Genomic DNA, 15,991 nt, shown 5'->3' on the forward strand with positions numbered 1-15,991 from the left:
ATTATGAAAACAATGACAGTTTATACCCGGAGCTTGATCTCTTTAATACGCTCCTCTTTCTTTATGAATTGAGGGATTAGGTGGGTAAAGAAGAGTGAAAAAAAAAATCATTACTAAGTTCTTGAAGCTGTCTGATATTAAAAGTATTTGAGGGGCTGGCACTGTTGTGCAGTAGGTTAACCCTCTATTTGCATCCCTCATGGGTGCTGGTTCTAGTCCCAGCTGCTCCATTTCTGATTCAACTCTTTGCTATGGCCTGGGAAAGCAGTGGAAGATGGCCCAAGTGCTTGGGCCCCTGCACCTGTATGGGAGACCTGGAGGAGGCTCCTGGCTTCTGGCTTCATATTGGCTCAGCTCCGGTTGTTCTGGCCACTTGGGAAGTGAACCAGCAAATGGAAGACCTTTCTCTTTGTCTCTCCTTCTCACTGTCTGTAACTCTACCTCTCAAACAAATAAATAAAATCTTTTTAAAAAGGTATTTTAACAGAGTTCTTATAACAAGGGTCTAGGTAGCTTGTGTTTGATTTGTTTTAATCATCATAATTCAAATGTAATTCCCCCCCCCCCCCACAGATAGGTGTCCATGGATACCTACCTTCCTACTTGCTTTTCTAAAACTAATTATTTACTGTTTAATTTACTTTACTGTTTATTTTACTATTCATTATTTATTTGAAAGATAGAGAAAGAGAGGGAGAGAGAGGAGAGGGAGGAAAGGAGGAAGAGAGGGAGAGAGAGGGAGAGAGAGAAATATCTTTCCATTTGCTGATTCCCTCCCTCTAATATTAACAGCTAGGGCCTGCCAGGCTGAAGCCAGGAGGCTTCAGTGGAGGTCTCCTTGATGTATGAAGTGACCCAAACTCTTGAGCTGTCACCTGTGGTCTACCAAAGTGTACATTAGCAGGAAGCTAGAGCCAGGACGTGAACCCCGGGCACTCTGATCTGACTGGATGTGGATACTCCAAGCTGAGTCTTAACTGCTGGGTCAAATGCTGGCTCCCAGCTAAAATCTTCAGGCATTCTTCTGTGAGTACTCATTATATGACGCACCTTGTACCACTATGCAGAAAGGCTTAGGAGTTCAGCCCTGGTTAAAATACTACAAATGCTTCTCAAACCAAAGAAAAATGTCCTTCATTTCCCTTGAAGATTCTGTAATTCTCAGAAAGACTTTGACATTTCCTATTCATCATCTAGGTGAGACATCCACAGTTTTAACATAACAAGTTCTGGCTAATGACCATCAAGCCTCTGTGAAGAGCAAATTCTATCAGACCACTTAAAATGTTAAATACTTGACTTACAAAAGAAGGAACAACTGTCTGAACAGAATATACTCACATGGTCAAAAAGTTTAACCATGTGGAATGTATTTCATAAAGTTTGACTCTCTGAATACAGCCTTCTCTACTCCAGAACATTTGGAAAGTACAGACAAATTCAAAACATTTTGATGATAATAAGTCATGGAAATTGCCCAGCAGGCTAAGATTTTGGTTGAACGCCAAGATTTTTATGTGGTTGCCCAAAGTTGCTGAGTCTGTTGGAGATATGGTCCGAGGTCCAACATGTATAGATTTACACTAGTAAAAATAAAAGCATAGTCCTTGCATTGCTTAGTGGATCACAGGGTCCACAAAAATGTCTCCATTATCCTGAATTCCAGATCTGAAGTTTAATATAATCTCAAACAGTGGTGATGTGGTCAACAGAGAAGTGATTGACAGTTTAAGATAGAACAAATATTTCAATACTCTAAAGTATACAATTCAATTTAGTATTATATCCATAGGGTCTTGCAATAATCACCAAAATCTAACTTTAGAACATTCTTATTCTTCCCCCAAAGAATCCCCTACCCACCAGTAATCACTCTCCATTGCCCTCCTCACCACCAAGCCAGAGACAACCTCTTATCCACTTTGTGTTTATACAAATTTGCATATTATAAACATTTCACATAAATGAACTTATACATTATCTGGCCTTTGGTGCCTGCTTATTTCATTTAGCCTGTGTTTAAAGTTGCACATATTAGCATTTCATTCCTTTTAATTGTTGAATCATATTCCATTGCATGGATATACAACATTTTATTCATTCATCTGTTGATGAATGGGTGGTTTCCACTTTTTGGCTATTATAAATAATATTTCAGTTAATATTCATGTATAAGTTTTTTTGTGTGTGTACATATATTTTAATTTCTCTTGGCTATATCCTTAGGAGTGGTTTTGCTGGGTTAGATGAGTTAACACATTTTGAGGAAAGCCCCCACTGGTTTCCAAAATGGCTGTACTGTTTTACATTCCTGAGAGCAAAAGTATGAGGGTTACAATTTTTATACATCTTTGTCAGTATTTATTATTGTCTGTCCTTTTGGTAATAGCTGTACTACAGAGTGTGAAGTGGTAGCACTATTTCATTTTTATAATTTTTTGAAGTAATTCATTTTGTGAGGAAAAAATCCAATCCATTACATTTCAACTTTGTTTGCTCTTATAGTTTTGAATGTATATTTTCACATAGGCTTCTTCCAAATATGTATTTAGGATTGAGATTTCATGGAGTATGAATATCCTCAATTTTATAAAAAGTAGTGGTAATTATTTTTAAACTAAGATTTTGGCTGAAGTGAGCAGATTCAATACATTGCAAGTAAGATGGAGAACAGAAGTTAAAATGTATTCAATGATAATAATTTTGATTCTTTTATCAAGATGATGACTTTTGCTGAGCTCTGCATACTGTATCTACCCAAGTCAATGCTTTCATAAGACAAGGCTTTTACCAGGGGCCCTCTTGTTTTGCTTTGTTAATTTTACTTTTGTTTATAGTTTCTTTTGATTGCCAGAAATGGGAGCCTTCATCACATCTACTAAGGGGCAAAGTTGTACATTGCATTATCTTTTATTCTTCCCTGAGTACAGAAACAGCATTTGTAGAGCATTCGATAGTCTGAAAGTCTTCTGCAGACTGAAATGTGATTGGCACTCCTGCAGCTAAACCCAAGTCTACCCATACAGAATGAGATTATGGCAGGTTGGATATCTTTGCTGGGTTGTCTCAGGAATCAATCTAAATGGCCACTTAAATCATTGCCCTGTGGCGGTCGATGTGGAGGTGGCAGAGGGTGCAGATGGACTGCTGCAATCCAGGGGAATCTGGGCGCAGACTCTCAGGCATCAGAGTACCCTTGAAAGCAAGTGGCACAATTGGAGATTTTCAGTTTATCTCCTCCACATGCTGGGTCCTTTGACGGTTCTTCGAGGGATCCACCCAGGACCCAGAGTTTTGGGAGGGCCAGCGATACCTAGGATTATGAGAATTCACTTGTCTCTTCTAGAAACATGAGGGAATCATGAACACCTCTGGATTCAACTTAAAATCTGCCAATCTATTATTACACTGAGTTCAAGTTTGTGAATTTAGACTGCTGTCTAAAAATAAGCTGTGTGGTTTCAGGTGCTATTATTTTTCCCCTAGAGGATCTATGTATATGGGAAACATATAAAACAATCTTGGGGATAGTCCAACTCATTTGTTTTTCCCCCAGAAAAACTAGTTGGTGATATTGACCTGAGTTACATGTGAAAGAGAAACCACATCCTGCTGTCTACATAGAATTTCCAACTTCCCCAGTAGAAAAAGAGACCCACATTTTTACTATAGGACAACACAGGTGAGTGTATTCAAAAAGTGTAGCTGCCTTTTATTTATTGGGTCATTTAAAAAATGAAAGCCTCACCATTCTTGCTTATGAAGAGTGTGTAAATGTACATAGGGTTATCTATGGGAACCCATACTTCCAGCAGTGTGGAAATAGCAGAGGATAATGGTTTCTTTAGACATAGTACCTCTTTCAAAGAGGAATAGATGGGAAATCGGTTTCAGCCTAGCAGCTGAAAATCCAGGATTGAAATCTTTTGCTTTGAGAAGCTACAATATATCATAAAGAAAGATGAGGAACACATAACATTTCAATTTGGAGGCTCTCCGGAGAAGAGATGTGTAGTAACGGGCAAGAGCACAGTCTGTTAGCTGTGTGCCCCTCCTATTTCTTCAGCCATTGAACTGAATGGAATGAAGTTATAGGAATGCTTTTGAGAAGATCAAATTTCAAATAAGATTGGTTTAATATTTGGGAATAAATAATCGTGACATTTACGGATGTCTTTCTCCAGGCTGCTGGGTATCATGGTCAATCACCTTAGCTATTAAGAAACAAAATTACAAAACCATAAAATACTTTTCAACAAGCAGTAAAAGGAAATCAAAATATACACCTGACCCATTTAGGTTACAGACCATTACTTCTAGGATACCATATTTCATTACACTTAGAGAGAGGAAAGTCTATAGACTCACATGGATCAACTTGATGTTATGTATTCCATGTCATTGCTGTTCTTTTTCAGCTTTGGCTGATGGGGGAATGGTCCCTATTTTACCCATTCTGACCTTTCCTGTCCAGTTTTTGGGAAATTGGAAGCTAGTTCTTTTATTTATTCATTTGATAAATAGGTATGGAAGAGCAATCGGGATAGACCAGGCCCTGAGCTGAGACCAGCATATATACTACAGTGCCTAAAAGATGATCTCTACATTCAACAGCTTTATAGCCTAATAAAGACAGACATAAAATAAAAACAGTAACAACAGAGTGCTTCATGAAGTAGTGAAAGATGAATATCCAGGGAGACTGATAAGGGTCCCTGGTTTCCAGACTGGATACTGGCAGAAGAAGCCAAGTCTGAGAGCTTGGTGTGGCTCAAGCGGAGCCAGTCAACAAGGGCATGTGGCACTACCGTGCATGAGCACTGGGCCCTCTCTGTCCATTGCTGCTAGGGGGTGGATGGTAGATAAAACATATATTTTCATACATGGAGGCCAGTGCAGCTGGAAGATTCTAGAAGGCCAGAGAAAATTTTCCTTGAGGGAATTTAACATACCTGGCTTTGAATTATAACCCTGTTTCTAATTCTGTGACTCATGGAAGCAAATCCAGCTGAGGATCATTTTTTGACCTCTAACAAGTAAGTAGCAATAAGCATCTTATCTTTTTAAAGTTATTTTTATTTTTTTATTGTTTATTTTATTTTATTTTTGACAGGCAGAGTGGACAGTAAGAGAGAGACAGAGAGAAAGGTCTTTCTTTGCCATTGGTTCACCCTCCAATGGCCGCCGCGGCCAGCGTGCTGTGGCTGGCGCACCGCACTGATCCGATGGCAGGAGCCAGGTACTTCTCCTGGTCTCCCATGGGGTGCAGGGCCCAAGCACCTGGGCCATCCTCCACTGCACTCCCTGGCCACAGCAGAGAGCTGGCCTGGAAGAGGGGCAACTGGGACAGAATCTGGCACCCCAACCGGGACTAGAACCCGGTGTGCTGGCGCCGCAAGGCGAAGGATTAGCCTAGTGAGCCGCAGCGCTGGCCAGCATCTTATTTTTTTAAAGAGTAGTGAAAAGAATCAGTTTAAATGACATTCTAGAGTTTTCCAAACTGGTATTGAAGACCCATGGAATCATTTTTCCCCTGGTGGAATAATTTCTGGCCTCCTCGCTCCAAAGGAATAATTTTGGACTAGCATTTTTAACTGAATGGTGAGTCAGATACACCATTTTAAAGTTGAAAATAAGTAGTTTTATTATGGAAGGTGAGAATTCACAGGAAATTTTAAAATAAAGCAAGAGACCGAAAATATTATATGCCAGCCTGCGTTTTGAGCCTATATCCCACACCCTAGGGATGTATGAGGGTACTTGAAGTTTTGTGAAATTAAAAGGTAAGTTAATTTTGGTGCAAAAAATTTTTTTTGACATCCATTTCATGACACACATTTTGTCATGGAACTTTTTGGAAGATGTTTCCGGTGAATAGATTCCACACTTTTTTGCACTAAAATAAACCAATCTTTTAATTTCATTTTACACAAGTATTTTGAAGTAGCCTCCTATGTCTGTTGTATCAGGGAGGCAAAGTTTGTTACAAGCTGTGAACATGCAGAGCTATGAAACCTAGAGCCTTGTCTAAACGATAGTGTAATGATCTCTAACCATCATCCCTGGATGGGTCATCTAAGTCCTTACTTAGCAAGAGCCATGCTTTGGTTATAATATAATGGCTTGGAAATTTGGTGGGTGAATCTTACCCACATCTTTCATTGTATATGCAATTCTTAAAAATTTGTCAAAAATACACTGAAGACTAGAGATCAAATGCTAAACAACCTTCGTGGAAAGACAGTGTATGGTGTATATCCGCACATGGGTGGGGTGGGAAGAGGGTTCAAAGGACAGGAAACCTCAGGGTGACACTGTGGTTGTGGGAGTGGGCACTGGGCATGGGAAAGCTGGGCCTGAAGGGAGGTGATGCGATGAAGGCAGGAGCAAAGAGCTCAGCTGTGAGACAGGTAAAGAGGGGACAGTTAGCTTAGATCTCAGATGTCAAGCTCAGAAATTAGGACTGAATTCAAGAAGGATGGGAAATTCAGGTGAGCCTAGTTGTAAAGGCTCAGAGACAGCAGATGGCAGGAAGCGTTCTTCATTCTTCCACCCCTACACTTGCAGGGAAGAGGAATGGGCAGGCAGTGTAAGGTGTGAGGCTCACGGAAGGGCAGGTAGAAATTATTCATTTGGGGCCAACCACTTACCCTCTGGGCCTCAGTTCTTCCCTCTTAGCAGAAGGACGTGGAACTGATAATGCTAATGCAAAGCAAAGCTGGAGTATTACAGATAGGCTCTTGGCAAACAACGTGCCACGCAGGTTCCACATAATGATGTGCCACCTCCATGGCACCTGTTTCTAGTCAGAACATCCTGGATCAATATTTTATCACAGTTTGTCATAAATATTCTATGAAACAAAACTCAGGAAGTAATACTGGATTTGGATAAGTTTTTCTAGCCTTGGAAGTCACAGCAGTGATTTTTCATTTCCAAAGCATCTAATCCAGTTCTTAATTATGCATGAAGGTGGATGTGACTGCCATTGTATTTAACATTATCCAGTATTGTAGCAATGGGATAAAATTTGGAGCAGGGTAAGGGGCCGAGACGATGCCCAGGAAACCAACTATTAAGTATGTGGCAAACGATGAATGGATTTTTTAAAAATTTATCCATTTGAAAGAGTTATAAAGAGGGAAAGACAGAGAGAGATCTTCCATCTACTGGTTCACTGCTCAGGTGGCCACCATGGTTAGGGTTGATCCAGACCAAAGCCAGGAGCCAGGAACTTCATCTAGGTCTCCCACATGGGTGGCGGGGCCTAAGCACTTGGGATATCTTCTGCTGCTTTTCCCAGGTGCATTAGCAGAGAGCTGGATCAGAAGTGGAGCAGCCAGCACATGAATCGGTGCCCCTGTGGGATGCCAGAGTCCTAGGTGGCTGTTTAACCAGCTGTGCCACAATGTCAGCCCTGGATCTGATTATGTAGGAAACTTGTCGATGAACACGTTAGGCATGGCTTTCATTGGCATGTGTTTGTGGATTTCTGTTTTCACCCTGACAACATACTCTGCCTTTCTCCATGGTTGTTTACTGATTAGGCATTGATGAAATGGTGAAGTAGGTCATTTTTGGTTTTGGTGGCTTCTTTCCTTTCTGTCTTTTCTCTTTGTAGCCTTTTATCTAACCAAACCCAGAAGCCAAGAACTCCATCTGGGTCTCCCACACAGGTGACCGAGGGCCAGGTACACAGGCCATATTCTGCTGCCTTCCATGGTGCATTAGCAGGAAGCTGCATCGGAAGCAGAGCTGAGGCTTGAATAGATTGGTGTTGCAAGTGGTGGCTTAACTCGCTGTATCAAAAAGCCACCCCTGGGAAGAGACAAGAGTATTTTCTTTGCATTTGCTCATTTATTCATCTATACAAAAATTCGTTGAGTACCTGTTCTCCAGCAGGCACTTGCTAGACACAAATGACATAGAGTGAACGGGACACTCTTTCCGCACTCAGGAGGCTTATCCACTACCAAGCAAATATGTCCTCAACCTCCACTGGGGCAAGTGTTTGAAGTTATAACAGCAGGGAAAGCTCTCTCTTCCAAGACTAGCCTATGCAAGCAAGGATGGAGTGCAGAATGGTCATTAACTTAACCAGACCTTGCAAGTGAATGGTCCTCCTCCCTAAAACAATCATTCGACAAGGGAAAGTCCAGTCTTGCTGGCCAATAACATAGCATAGCCACTGAACCAGTGAGCTACATGGCACTCGACCATCTTGAAAGCATCGTTGTGCTTTCAAAAGAGGCCAGTATCCCCAGGACATTGTTCACAACCCCGGTAGGATATTTCCATTCTTGATTTGTTTTCCCAGCTGCTGCTAGACAAGTTTCTCTTACTATACTGGCTACATTTACTCAACAATGCCCTGGTGCACAGTTGTTGCCGCTTCATCCGCCTGTCAGGATTTCTGAAATGATATGAGAACGTCCAATTCCATCTGACATATTCTCAACCAGTGTTGATTTGTTGACATTCTCCCAGTTGTCTGAGTGGCAACTGTGAGCTGGTCTGAAGCGCACTTGTCAGGAAGGCCTGCTGTGTGTGAATGAGCCCAGGGAAACCAAGGAGGAGCTTTGTGGAAGTTAGTGGAGCCAAAAAAGGGAGCTTTTGTCTGGTGTTTGAAAGAAAGCATCCCAGGAAGGAAATCCACGCACATCCCCCACTACACAGATGGCTGCCTGTGTCCCCTACCTGGCTTAGATTAATCCTGCTTCAGACACAGTCAAGGGACCAGATGAGGATTAGTCAGCTCACTGCCCGAGAGGAGGTGGACGCTGAGTTCCAAGGCCTGGTTCCCTGTGTTATGCCCACTGGGTTCAACCGTGGGGAAAACCAAACACAGATGGAGCAAGCAGAAGCTCTGAAGAGTGCACACGTGCACACACACACACACACACCCCATGCTGCTTCCTAATTGAATCTAAAATGTAAGTGCTTTGCTGTTTAAAAGGACCTTGCTATCTTGATAAGAAAACTAATGAGCTGCCCTTTCCAGAGCTGGTCACACAATAGTCCGAGTGACAAGGACCCCTATCAAGAAATAAAGCAGAAGATAAATGAGATTTTTCTAATATCCATTTCACCCATTGTTCACCAGTGTCAGGCAGTACAGATTCTATTTATCATGCGGCAGCAGGGACACGATTTTGTAAAGGAGGATTGTAGCCTTGTATTTGCAGCCACAGGTAGACCTCTACTGTCACCTGGCCGAAACAGAGGTGACACGTGGGTGTGTGGGCTGGGGGAGTGGAAGACGTCCCTGACCTTGCTTTCTCATCTTAGGGCCGTGACAATATCCAAGAAATTGCCTTTATGGAAGACAGGGGGAAAAGTGATTATTCCTCACTATGCACTCTATGAGTTAACGATTTACAGCTCGGTAAAGCGTACCAGTGTCAAGGGCTCAGAATGCAGATGGAGGTTAAAAAATTGCCACTTAGACCTGAGGCCATTTAGGATTTTCAGAGGCTACACAACCAGAGTTGTTCATGTCCAGGTCGAGGAGAAGGTCTAGGGTGCCCCATTGTTTTCGTCTCTAGAAAGGACCCCAGAGGGACAACAGTTGGATATTCCCTGAGAGCCATCATGAACCTAGGAGAACCACAGACAAAGCTAGCAGGTGAAAGCAGGGAAATGTGAAAAGTTCTGCTGTCTGACTATTCCAAAATTTTACCTTTGTACCTTTGTAGAAGTATATAGCTGTCAGAAATCTGAGGCCTCAAAAGGGCTCACTCCCGTGGGATGGTTAAACGCATCTATGTCCTCTCCTAGCCCCGTGCAGCATGACAGCGAGTGTAGCCCTGTGACGGCTAAAACATTTAAAGGTATTTTACATTTCAAGAGGACTTTTCTTATCTTCAGGACCCAAAGGACTGTGTGCCAGCTTCAATTTCCCCAACAGCTTTTCCACAGATGCAGATGAGAAACATCTTGTTCTCTGAGAAGAGGCTGCAGGCTACAGGGGAGGCCACTCCCGTGCAGTGACAGCCCTGGGGTCAGAGGGCACAGATCTCCACCTGCATGGCCTGCCACTGGCTTCTGGTGTAACCGGAGGGGAGGGGCCTGCTCCACCTGCACCCAGCGCTGCTCCCAGACCCAGTGGGAAGGATGCTTTTGAGCCAACATTAATATATTCTATACATTTTTTACTTTTTATTCCTTTTGGGTTTTTTAGGGAAAGTGTGTATTTTAAAAATGAGTATTTCCTCCCCCAAATCCTTATATATTTTCCTATTATTAGTGCCCTATAACACTGTGGAGATAAGCAATGGGGGGGGGTTGTAGACACAAATGTTACTATCTTCTTATAGGCTTTCTATTTCAAAAGAGCTAAAGAATATGCACAAAGGAGTCATTTGCATTTCAATAAATACTTCTCTCTTTAGTTGTTTCATTTTTCTCTCTTGCTGCTCACTAGAAAGACATCGTCAGTCTGGCTGTGACCTCACTGTTTAATGCAGACTACCGGGCAACACTCCATGGCTGTTGGGTAATGCGAATTCTAAGCTAACTGGTTTGCTTTGGAACTCTGCTGCAGAAATGATTCACAGGGTAGGGTGGTCAGTCTGGCCTGTCCAGAATTCCTTTTGGACCACAACTACATCGTGACAAACTGCTCTCAATGACTATGTGAAGGGGATTAGGAAAAAAAAAAAAAAAAAAAACAAAAAAAACAACAGAATTTGGGGCCAGTGCTGTGGCACAGTAGGTTAATCCTCTGCCTGCGGCACCAACATCCATATGGGTGCCAATTCTAGTCCTGGCTGCTCCTCTTCCAATCCAGCTCTCTGCTATGGTCTGGGAAAGCAGTAGAAGATGGCCCAAGTGTTTGGGCCCCTGTACCCACTTGGGAGACCCGGAAGAAGCTCCTGGCTTCTGGCTTTGGATCAGCACAGCTCTGGCTGTTGTGGTCATCTGGGGAGTGAACTAGTGGATGGAAGACCTTTCCCTCTGTCTCTCCCTCTCACTGTCTCTCCCTCTAAAATGAATAAATAAAAAATCTTCAGAAAAAAAAAAGAATTTGCCATAGCTAATAGGTAAACCAACAATGCTGGGACTGTAACAAACATCTTTGCCAAGGCAAAGGGAATTTCACTTCTGTGCTTTGGTGTGAATCTAGGTGTTTATTTTCCTTTCTTACTCTCTTTTAGAATGGTCTTGGATGACCATTGAGTGAGTGAATAAAGGGTTTGTTGACTATCTACTATCCTATCTTGACTAGGCACTCAGAATCAGAAATCAAAGCAGTGTTCTTCCTCTCAAGGGGTGTGTGGCTGAGTGCAGAAGCTTGTTAAAATCAGCAGCATGGGGGCCGGCACTGTGGTGCAGCAGGTTAATCCTCCACCTGCAAGTGCCAACATCCCATATGGGCACCAGTTCGAGTCCCGGCTGCTGCTCTTCCGATCCAGCTCTCTGCTATGGCCTGGGAAGGCAGTGGAAGTGCCTTGGCCTCTGCACCTGCATGGGAGACCCAGAAGAAGCTCCTGGGTCATGGCTTCAGATTGGTGCAGCTCCGGCCACTGTGGCCAATTAGGGAGTGAACCAGCAGATGGAAGACCTTTCTCTCTGTCTCTCCCTCTCACTGTCTATAACTCTAACTCTCAAATAAATAAATAAAATCTTTTTTTAAAAATCAGCAGCGTGAAAAATGGTATCATAGCGAAAAGCACATGGTGCATTGGGGCAGGGAAGGGGACCTAATAAAGCCGGAGGGGTACCTACTTGAATTTTTGATCTTTATTTTAGCCTAATTTTGTCTAAAAATAAAGATAAGGATTGGAGCAAGGAATGTGAGAGAGCAAGTGGAAACGTTTGTTTTAAAGCCCTTTTGGCACTCCACCCACAGGGACAAGGGAACAAAATTCTTGGTGTGTTCCAGATGCTGTGCAAAGTGCAGATCTGTATCATGAGCCTACTTCCTGGGCACAACATGGCAGAGCACTGCTTTATCTCAACGTTACAGACAGAGAAAACTAGACTAAGTCACTTCCTTAAGGTAATATTCGGAAGTAGAGTTACAGAATTTAAACCTTGGTCTGTTTGTATACAAATTCATAATTTTTTTAAAACTTGCTGCCTTTAAATGAAAATATTAATGGTTGATGAGCCCAGACTGTGGGAAGTTGGTCAAATTTTATACTTATCCAGAATGGCCAATAAGATATGCGTACTGTTGATGTACCATACGTTTTCAGCAACACGCTTGACATTCTAGTCACAGATTTAAAAACTGTACTTTCTCCTTCAACAGGATATAGCATGCCCATGGGATTGACTTCTAGAGAGTCAGAATGTCTTTGCTCTTCAAGGCTGGGCAGACGGAATTGGGTGGCCAGAAGTGTGCAGCAAAACAAAGATGGCAGGAAGAAGATCCATCAGTCAGCATAACTGGGCCCCGGCATTTATGAGATGAATACCAGAGGGAGAGGGAAAATGAAACCAAGAATTCTGTCACAGGTAGATCACTTAAAAGTTCTTTTCTTCTTTCATTCTCCATTGGAAAATAAAATAAGTAAGATAGCATGATAGATTGATTAATCTGTCAAATTTACTTTTAACATGTTTCCATTGATTTATTAAGTATCAGAATGCTGGTCTTAGAAATTCAGTGTAACAGAAAATCATGCCCATCCTCAAGGAACTCACAAGATCACAGAGTAGACCGTCATGTAAATAAGATGTTATGGTCATGGCAAAGTTGAGGGATCTAGAGACATCTCTGGAAGTACAGAGGAGAGACCCAAACCTCACCTGGAGGTGGATGGAGTGCAAGGGGAGACCCAGTGCACGAATGGAGGCTGTGGGTGAGAGCATAGGAGACAGAGGAGGTCCAGGAAGGAGTGAGTCCAGCCAAGGGGATTCCATCTCCTGTAGCCTAACATACAGAGATTGCCCCTGGAGCACCCACATGCTTGTGAAGATCATTGGAACGGTCTCACTCACACTTGGAAGTTAATTTCTGGGAAGTCAGTTGTCAAAGTAAAATAGATTTATCTTCAAATATGATAATTATCTGCCCCAAGAAGAATTCACTAACCATAAAAATATTTTCAAATGCTGATTAAAATTTTCCAGAGCTGTTTCATCATCTCACTAATGTTTTTGAGGAATTTCAAAGATCTTCACAAAGTGTATGGAAAATGTGTACCATGTTAAAAAAATCTATATATCAGTTTGAACATTTTTTTTGCACAAATGTAAACTTAGCTTCTGATTTTACTTTTCCATGAACTTTTTGAGATATCCTCATATACCATGGCAATAAATATCTATTTGAAGCCCTTATAAAAATAAGTTTGAGTAAAGTCCAGGTGGAGATGGTAAGAAAAAGGGAATTTAACATGCGCACCAGTACTTTGTGAAAATAGATGTCTCCCCCAACACTTATAAAACTCCTCTGCATTTAAAAAAACTTGACATTAAATACTTCAAAAACTAAGAACAATTTTTAAATGCACAAGTTCTGCAAATTGCATCCACTGTTTCTGTATCAAAGGGAAATCTCAAGAGCTCTAATGCAGTTTGTGGTATAATCCACACTGGAAAATAATTTCTTTTGTCATAATTAATAACACCACAAGCCAGAAGCTGACAATATTATTAGCTATTAAAAATACTCAAGACACTTGGGGTATTCAATTACTTAGAAGGAATTTCAACAAGTCGGTGCCGGTCACACAATCCAGAACAACTGCACATTTTTCTAGGATATATTCCAGCTTGTTTTCTTATGATCATAAAGTAGTAGCCAGGGTTTCACATTATAAGCTGTCTTTTGGGTTTTCCAAAACAGTGAGCAACACCAGGAACAACCTTGAAGCTTAGAGGAGGAAATATTAGTTAAACAATTGAAAATCCAAAGTCTAGTGGTGGTTAATGAAATAGTCTGGGCAGGACAGGGCAGGGCCTCTCGGATTGTGGACCTATTGAAGCCCTATTTTTGTTGATTTTTTAATAATGGAATTTCCACTTTGCCAGTCAGGGGGAGGTTGAATAATTTAATAGGAAAGTGATATTTCAATTCGATAGGAAGCGACTCTTTGTGCTCTTGAAATTTGGCATTTGGAGAAAATGTTTGAAACAGAAAGAGGGGAGAATTGGTCCTGTGTCAGTAGTCCTTGGCTTGCCCTGAGGCAGATGTCATCATTCAGACCCCTGAGTTAATTCCCTGTGGCCCTCATGAAGCTCTGATAGAACTCTTTAGTGAGCACCTGCTTCCAGGATCTTACGCTGAGGTGCGCGATGGATGCCCTTCAAAACGAACCAGGTGACATGATGATGAATAGTCTTCATGTATGAGTCGCTTTAGAATGTTTCTTTCCCAATGTTGTCTCAAACAGAGCATCTGGAACTCATGCCTGAAAGTCACAACCTTCCATGTGTATTGTGCAGATGAGTTCTTCGTTGCAAGCTCCTGCTACACAACAACATGACCATATTCCCACCCATGAATGAATGGATGAGTAGATGAGCAAAATGGTGGGTTAACACAGGGATTCATTAGTGAATGAATGTCTGATGGTAAAGTTAAACAGGCTGGGAGCAGGGGATGCTGGAGCAGAACTGTGGATATAGAAACAGAAGTGTAGGTGGATTCCCAATGGTCTGAGCTCGTTGGTAACTGAGAGACCCAGCGATGCTTGTCTGGGGACATTAACTTACAGAACTGAAAGCGAGAGTGATGGAGGCCATATTATTATTTGTGCTAAAAAGACACTGGCAGTCTTTGCTGTAATAGTTAATGATACGCCATTCTGTCCATGTCGGTGCCCCTGACTGAACTGGAAAGTTCTCAAGTTTCTTTTACGGATGCACTTTTCATCAATGGAACAAAACCAAATATAATAATCAGATGATCGTGCTCTTCTTTATTTTCAATGTAGTACAATTTTTAAACTATTACAGAATACTGTAAATGTGATGCTTATTTTTCAGGACCTCAGTAATCCTACTTAACCCCTATTCAGGTGTGGAATTGGGTATCTGTGCAGCAAGGAAGCTCCTGCTGCAAAGGGCCCAAAAGGGCTAACAACATTCTGTTCATCTTAATTTGACCAGAGATCTTTCTGTAAGTTCAAATTATTTGAGCTTCAGTGTTAAAGGGACAGATGAGTCAGAGTTTTCAGATGACCATGGGGATCTCGTGGCTGCCAAGGTATAGCACAGTTGAAGCAAAATGCATCAGCGTTCTGCAAATAGTGTATTCTCAAATTCTATCCTATTTAAGATTTCTTTATTTTGAAGGATAGAGTGCCAGAAACAAAGGGAGAGACTGGAAGAGAGATCTTCTATCTGAGGGTTCACTCCCCAAATGCTCCCAACAGCTAAGGGCTGGGCAAGGCTAAAGCCAGGAGTCAGGAACTCCACCCAGGTCCTCCATATAGATAGCAGGAACCCAAGTACTTGGGCCATCATTTGCAGCTTTCCTAGATGCATTAGCAAGAAGCTGGATGGGAAGCAAAACAGAACTCACTCTAACCAGCGTGCCGATTTGGGATGTTGGCATTGCAAGAGGCAGCAAAAACTGCTGTGCCACCACGACAGCCCTTGTGCTCTAATTTGTGAGTGGATGGTGACCAGACCCTGCCCTGAATTCCTGGTACTGCATGGAGTGTTGACGTGGAATGTTTCCCCAGCGTCTGAGCAAAATACAGGATCAAACACAATGATTGCAGGGGGTGTTTTCCCTATGGTGGTTAAGAGAGAGAGTACAGTGTGAGGAAATAGGATCCTTGGGACTAGGACCCAGGAAGACTGGGGTTCTTCTCCCTCCTACTATGGGATACATATGTTATCTTTGGTTGAATGTCTTTGTACCTGGAAACTGGGATATTTAAGTGTGTTTGTGGGGACATAACCAATACATACAGGATGCAGTTGCACAATATTTAGGAATTTTATTTCAACAGGTTTAGCTTTACTTTAAACATGTACTGAAGTTGATCACTCATGTGGTACAATAGCAAAAAGAAGGCTTAGGTGAGCA

The 15,991-nt window shown here is 42.1% G+C and overlaps 1 protein-coding gene and 1 pseudogene across 2 annotated transcripts in view; one reads left to right on the plus strand and one right to left on the minus strand.

The window, feature by feature from the left end:
* The window catches only part of CELF2 (CUGBP Elav-like family member 2), a 931,997-nt gene that overhangs the window by 729,872 nt on the left and 186,134 nt on the right, over positions 1 to 15,991 (minus strand). The gene's annotated exons all lie outside the window — the stretch shown is intronic.
* LOC100341548 (rab GDP dissociation inhibitor beta-like) overlaps positions 9,764 to 15,991 on the plus strand; it is a 201,749-nt pseudogene continuing 195,521 nt past the window's right edge.

Source organism: Oryctolagus cuniculus, chromosome 13 (assembly GCF_964237555.1).
Source record: "Oryctolagus cuniculus chromosome 13, mOryCun1.1, whole genome shotgun sequence".
Classification (NCBI taxonomy): Eukaryota; Metazoa; Chordata; class Mammalia; order Lagomorpha; family Leporidae; genus Oryctolagus; species Oryctolagus cuniculus.